General features: G+C 53.0%; 1 protein-coding gene across 1 annotated transcript in view; it reads right to left on the reverse strand.

The window, feature by feature from the left end:
* Positions 1-3,688, reverse strand: part of KIF1B (kinesin family member 1B) — a 102,281-nt gene extending 98,593 nt beyond the window's left edge. Inside the window, 1 exon segment of the mRNA XM_075190257.1 lies at positions 3,517-3,688. The gene's annotated coding sequence lies outside the window, so the exon portion shown is untranslated.
* Positions 3,689-7,536: the final 3,848 nt, after the last annotated feature.

Raw genomic sequence — 7,536 nt, forward strand, 5'->3', positions numbered from 1 at the left:
CACCCATTTATTATACGGAGTCTGCATTTTGCAGTAAAGTCAATATATTAAACTTCAGCCCTGATTTCCACGTTTCGCTGCGATTCATTTTATTTAGGGTTCTGAGGGCTGATTCTTCTATTTTAAAGTGTACATTTCACCTACACACAGTGGAGAAGCATCACCACTAAGGCACAAAGTACCAACAGGACACACAGTGGTTCCCTCCGCTGAATGTATGACAGCCGCACTTTAAGACACATAAAATACTAAATAACCAAAATAAAAAAAAACTCTATATGTGTTATATGCATAACTTCCAAAAAAGGTAACGTAAATCCACAAGCAAAGGACCTGACAAGGTGGATTACAGTAGATACTGATGCATTATTAAACAATGATAACTCATACTGACAGGTCCACCAAGGACGGATACAGATGCATAATGCACAAATGCATAAAATAAAATGTGTATTAAAAAGACATTCTTTATTAGGCCCATGATTCAATCCTCTAGCGCATATATCTTAAATAAGATAAAATGTTACAATCTAGGTTCCCCTGACCAAAAGAGTATCTGTAGCAATGTATTACTTAAAACTAGCATAGATATATACAAATCGGTGAAGTGGATACCTTGAGAGGGATCAAATCACAGATGTGAGCACCTCAGCACAGAAAGGGAGAATGTATCCAACTCCAGATGGCTGGTATTCCAGCCAAGGCACCCCTTGACAACCGGTTGTCAGCAAACCCTCCTACTTTCCTTCCTGGATTGCAATGAGTTTTCCAAGTACACAGCCAAATGAGACAGCTAATCGCGGTACAATTGTACTACGGAGACGGTCGTCCGAGATGTTGCCTCCATTGAAAAAAAGAAGTAATCACAGGGGGTGATCAGTACAATTTGCCCTGCTCAAACCAAAATGGTTTATGACGCAGCCTTAGACGACAGATGACCAGTAAATATTGATCACTACCAGGCCCTTCCCGAATCACATGCACACCATACACTTCCTGTCCGAGAGAAGGTCACTGAATCACAGCAGACGTCATCCAATTGCTTTTAGCAGAAAGTAAATCACCTCGGTACATCCTAATAGTCCATCAATCTGTGAAAGAAACATTTGTCTCCATCGATTCCTATAGGAACGTCATATTCTCCTCTCCGTCATCCAGTCTCCATAGTAACCAGCTCCACTGAGCTGTGATGTCATAAGAGACGCAACGGTATCTCTGTTACGGACAGAAATTTGCCTAACAAATTTGGAGCAACAGAGTACTAATTTCCAATCGGTCAGGTAGAGTTTCTGTTACCGGCAGGACAAGGTACGGTGCTCCATACCTCATGCAAAGTGGCCTTTCTGATGGAAATCAGGAGACGTCAGCAAAGATCTCATCTAGCAAACTGTGTCCATTACACTCCAAACAAAATGCTATCACATCCTTGTCACCCGAGCAAAGAAATGCAGAAGAATGCTCATCACATATATTATGCCAACGTTATTTTATTTTCAGCAACTCACGGGTCATTATTAACGCATACTGACACAAGAGCCAGAACCCACATTATAATGTATAGTGAGATACACAAACACTGACAGGAACCGACTAAATATGAACATCTCAGACCTTACCAGGAGGCTGTGATCACATCAAACTCACATATATCAAATACATATGACCAGAAATCCTGCTTTGCCAAGAAAAGAGAATCTCTCCAGCACAAACCAGAACAGCAGCCATCATCTTGGCCGGATCATTAGTTGAGCGAGATCTATCAAATTATTTAACAACATACAGATCTGATCTAAAATCCCTGTACAGGGCTACGTAAGGGTTAAATATATCTTTAGATTATTTAGACATCATGGGGAGGAAGGCAGCTGAGATCTGACCTTCTCACTGAGAGGAACACTTGGAAGCTAATCTGGCAAGCGGTTGGTTTTGTTTTTATATAGGACTAACAGCGTTTATATAAAACAGGGATTGTTCAGAGGCAAGGCCAACATAATGCTGAGTGCTGCCATCTTGGGCTTCCACTTAATATGGCTGCTGCATCATGATTCCAGTCCAGCAAACATCTGTAGTGCTGGTTTTGGACAGAGAACACAGGCTGCTTTATAACTACTCAGATGCCGGCTTATGTGGATAAAAATAGGGATTGAAAGGGGGGGGGGGAAGCAGACAGCAGAAAAATACTCCTGCAGCAAAACTGGATTCAATTCAGACATTAATTTGCAAGAGAAATCCACATTATTTGCTCTCAGAAGGGGTTAATATATTACTGAGGGGCTGTGCACAGAATCCCCCCAGGGAAAGAGGGTAATGCACAATTAAACAGTATCTTTATGATTTGCAGGAGGTGCCCGCAGCCTCTGTTGTGTAGAACAGCTGACGCCCTGTTGTGTCTGAAAACTGACCACAGCACAAGAGAGAAAGAGGAAAACCTGGCCTGTCATCGCATTACCTGAACAGTCCTTCAATAAATCTCACAAGCAAAATACAAGCTGCACAGAAGTAACTCCCCCAGGACTTGCTGGATTTTATCTAAGTATAATAACCCTCCCGTAGCACTATGGTGACATAATAACTATGTACAGGGGCCCAAACTGAAAGGTGCTTTTTAAAGGCTTCAAATGACTGAGGGATGGAAGAGGTTAAATGGGAGAGACCTGGCTGGAACAGGAACATAATACTGAAATATTACAGTGAGGGAGATCATTATAATCCAGTATGTCCTCCTTACTATCTCTTATAGATAATGCACAGTTCTATATATACACAAACATGTGTAATGCATTTAAATCTGATACAACTGATACATCTATGCCAAATATAATATATATATATATATATATATATATATATATATATATATATAGTTAGATAGGAGTTAACTGATGTGAATAGGTAGCACACTTGCAGCAATTTCTGAAGCTCTCTATGCACATATTAAACAGTTTACTAAAACTTGCCTGAACACTAAGCACACACTGCTTCTATATGATGAAAGATAGAGGATGTATATAGATGATTACCAGAAGATAGACATGAGTTATATAGAGATATATATGATGATAGATATAAATATATGCAGGGACATACATGAGCTATATGATAGAGGAGAAGATATACATGATTATATATATATATATATATATATATATATATATATACACATACATACACACAAGCAATATAGAGATTGATGATGACAGAATGAGGAGATATACACTAGATGATATATATATATATGATATACAGAGGATGATATATATATATATATATATATATATATATATATATATATATATATATATATATATCTATAGATATATATATATACACATATATATAAGATACACAGAGGATGCAGGACACCTCCTCAGGCTGCACTCTGCAGCTGTCTCCACTGATGGCCGCAGTGACGTCATCTGATGTCACCCTGTTGTGCCCCAGTCATGATGCCACACCCCATCCACTATCCCGATCCCCAGCGATATGACGCCCCGCCTACGAGATATCGCGACTTACCGTGCGCTGCGGGCGGCTAGGACGGTAATGCAGCGGAGGGGAGCCCCGCCATGGAGGTACCGGGAGGACTGGGGAAGGGCCGGGCTGCGATGCTGCCTCCTCCGCTGTCTGTGTCTGACTGAGGCCCCGATGCAGAGCGCAGCCAGCGCCGGGACACTCGTCTGACGTCACATGATAGACATCTATCGCGACCAATAGGGTGATCCGCTGAGCAGGGGACAGTCAATCAGCGAGAGCGTGGAGCGAGGCGTGGTGTAAGGGGTGACGTCGAATGCTGCGGAGAATGTGGATGCGTATATTGAGGAGAGATTGTCGCCCCCTTACGGTGAAGTTGGGATGTGCAGCAGTATGAGCCGGAGTCGCTGCAGCATCAGCACCAGGCCCAGGCTGCAGGGATAGGGAAGCAGGGATAGAGGAGCAGTGCAGGACCAGGCTGCAGGGATAGAGGAGCAGTGCAGGACCAGGCTGCAGGGATAGGGGAGCAGTGCAGGACCAGGCTGCAGGGATAGGGGAGCAGTGCAGGACCAGGCTGCAGGGATAGGGGAGCAGTGCAGGACCAGGCTGCAGGGATAGAGGAGCAGTGCAGGACCAGGCTGCAGGGAAAGGGGAGCAGTGCAGGACCAGGCAACAGGGATAGGGGAGCAGTGCAGGCCCAGGCTGCAGGGATAGGGGAGCAGCGCAGGGCCAGGCTGCAGGGATAGGGGAGCAGTGCAGGACCAGGCTGCAGGGATAGGGGAGCAGTGCAGGACCAGGCTGCAGGAATAGGGGAGCAGTGCAGGACCAGGCAACAGGGATAGGGGAGCAGTGCAGGACCAGGCAACAGGGATAGGGGAGCAGTGCAGGCCCAGGCTGCAGGGATAGGGGAGCAGCGCAGGGCCAGGCTGCAGGGATAGGGGAGCAGGGATAGAGGAGCAGTGCAGGACCAGGCTGCAGGGATAGGGGAGCAGCGCAGGACCAGGCTGCAGGGATAGGGGAGCAGTGCAGGCCCAGGCAGCAGGGATAGAGGCGCAGCGCAGGACCAGGCTGCAGGGATAGAGGAGCAGCGCAGGACCAGGTTGCAGGGATAGGGGAGCAGCGCAGGACCAGGCTGCAGGGATAGAGGAGCAGTGCAGGACCAGGCTGCAGGGATAGGGGAGCAGCGCATGACCAGGCTGCAGGGATAGGGGAGCAGGGATAGAGGAGCAGTGCAGGACCAGGCTGCAGAGATAGGGGAGCAGTGCAGGACCAGGCAGCAGGGATAGGGGAGCAGTGCAGGACCAGGCTGCAGGGATAGGGGAGCAGCGCAGGGCCAGGCTGCAGGGATAGGGGAGCAGTGCAGGACCAGGCAGCAGGGATAGGGGAGGAGTGCAGGACCAGGCTGCAGGGATAGGGGAGCAGCGCAGGACCAGGCTGCAGGGATAGGGGAGCAGTGCAGGCCCAGGCAGCAGGGATAGAGGCGCAGCGCAGGACCAGGCTGCAGGGATAGAGGAGCAGCGCAGGACCAGGTTGCAGGGATAGGGGAGCAGCGCAGGACCAGGCTGCAGGGATAGAGGAGCAGTGCAGGACCATGCTGCAGGGATAGGGGAGCAGCGCATGACCAGGCTGCAGGGATAGGGGAGCAGGGATAGAGGAGCAGTGCAGGACCAGGCTGCAGAGATAGGGGAGCAGTGCAGGACCAGGCAGCAGGGATAGGGGAGCAGTGCAGGACCAGGCTGCAGGGATAGGGGAGCAGTGCAGGACCAGGCAGCAGGGATAGGGGAGCAGCGCAGGACCAGGCTGCAGGGATAGGGGAGCAGCGCAGGACCAGGCTGCAGGGATAGGGGAGCAGGGATAAAGGAGCAGTGCAGGACCAGGCTGCAGGGATAGGGGAGCAGTGCAGGACCAGGCTGCAGAGATAGGGGAGCAGTGCAGGACCAGGCAGCAGGGATAGGGGAGCAGTGCAGGACCAGGCTGCAGCGATAAGGGAGCAGTGCAGGAACAGGCAGCAGGGATAGGGGAGCAGTGCAGGACCAGGCAGCAGGGATAGGGGAGCAGTGCAGGACCAGGCTGCAGGGATAGGGGAGGAGTGCAGGACCAGGCAGCAGGGATAGGGGAGCAGTGCAGGACCAGGCTGCAGGGATGGGGGAGCAGTGCAGGACCAGGCTGCAGGGATAGGGGAGGAGTGCAGGACCTGGCTGCAGGGATAGGAGAGCAGTGCAGGACCAGGCTGCAGGGATAGGGGAGCAGTGCGGGACCAGGCAGCAGGGATAGGGGAGCAGTGCAGGGATGGGGGAGCAGTGCAGGACCAGGCAACAGGGATAGAGGAGCAGTGCAGGACCAGGCAGCAGGGATAGGGGAGCAGTGCAGGACCAGGCAGCAGGGATAAGGGAGCAGTGCGGGACCAGGCAGCAGGGATAGGGGAGCAGTGCAGGGATGGGGAGCAGTGCAGGGATAGGGGAGCAGTGCAGGACCAGGCAACAGGGAAAGAGGAGCAGTGCAGGACCAGGCAGCAGGGATAGGGGAGCAGTGCAGGACCAGGCTGCAGGGATAGGGGAGCAGTGCAAGGATAGGGGAGCAGTGCAGGACCAGGCAACAGGGATAGAGGAGCAGTGCAGGACCAGGCAGCAGGGATAGGGGAGCAGTGCAGGACCAGGCAGCAGGGATAGGGGAGCAGTGCAGGACCAGGCAGCAGGGATAAAGTGAGCAGTGCAGGGATAGGGGAGCAGTGCAGGACCAGGCTGCAGGGATAGGGGAGCAGTGCAGGACCAGGCTGCAGGGATAGGGGAGCAGTGCAGGACCAGGCAGCAGGGATAGGGGAGCAGTGCAGGCCCAGGCTGCAGGGATAGGGGAGCAGTGCGGGACCAGGCTGCAGGGATAGGGGAGCAGTGCGGGACCAGGCTGCAGGGATAGGGTAGCGGTGCGGGACAAGGCAGCAGGGATAGGGGAGCGGTGCGGGACGAGACCAGGCAGCAGGGATAGTGTAGCGGTGCGGGACCAGGCTGCAGGGATATGGGAGCGGGACGGGACCAGGCAGCAGGGATAGGGGAGCGGTAAGGGAGCAGTGCAGGCCCAGGCTGCAGGGATAGGGGAGCAGTGCAGGACCAGGCTGCAGGGATAGGAGAGCAGTGCAGGACCAGGCAGGAGGTAAATAGGAGCAGTGCAGGCCCAGGCATCAGAGATAGGGGAGCACTGCAGGTACGGGGCAGGAGAGAAGGGGAGCAGTGCAGGCCCAGGCAGCAGGGATAGGGGAGCAGTGCAGGACCAGGCAGCAGGGATAGGGGAGCAGTGCAGGACCAGGCAGCAGGGATAAAGTGAGCAGTGCAGGGATAGGGTAGCAGTGCAGGACCAGGCTGCAGGGATAGGAGAGCAGTGCAGGACCAGGCAGGAGGTAAATAGGAGCAGTGCAGGCCCAGGCATCAGAGATAGGGGAGCACTGCAGGTACGGGGCAGGAGAGAAGGGGAGCAGTGCAGGCCCAGGCAGCAGGGATAGGGGAGCAGTGCAGGACCAGGCAGCAGGGATAGGGGAGCAGTGCAGGACCAGGCAGCAGGGATAAAGTGAGCAGTGCAGGGATAGGGTAGCAGTGCAGGACCAGGCTGCAGGGATAGGGGAGCAGTGCAGGACCAGGCTGCAGGGATAGGGGAGCAGTGCAGGACCAGGCAGCAGGGATAGGGGAGCAGTGCAGGCCCAGGCTGCAGGGATAGGGGAGCAGTGCGGGACCAGGCTGCAGGGATAGGGGAGCAGTGCGGGACCAGGCTGCAGGGATAGGGGAGCGGTGCGGGACGGGACCAGGCAGCAGGGATAGGGGAGCGGTGCGGGAGCAGTGCAGGCCCAGGCTGCAGGGATAGGGGAGCAGTGCAGGACCAGGCTGCAGGGATAGGAGAGCAGTGCAGCACCAGGCAGGAGGTAAATAGGAGCAGTGCAGGCCCAGGCATCAGAGATAGGGGAGCACTGCAGGCCCAGGCAGCAGGAATAGGGGAGCAGTGCAGGACCAGGCTGCAGGGATTGGGGAGCACTGCAGGCCCAGGCAGCAGGGATAGGGGAGCAGTGCAGGCCCAGGCAGC

Source organism: Mixophyes fleayi, chromosome 11 (assembly GCF_038048845.1).
Source record: "Mixophyes fleayi isolate aMixFle1 chromosome 11, aMixFle1.hap1, whole genome shotgun sequence".
Classification (NCBI taxonomy): domain Eukaryota; kingdom Metazoa; phylum Chordata; class Amphibia; order Anura; family Limnodynastidae; genus Mixophyes; species Mixophyes fleayi.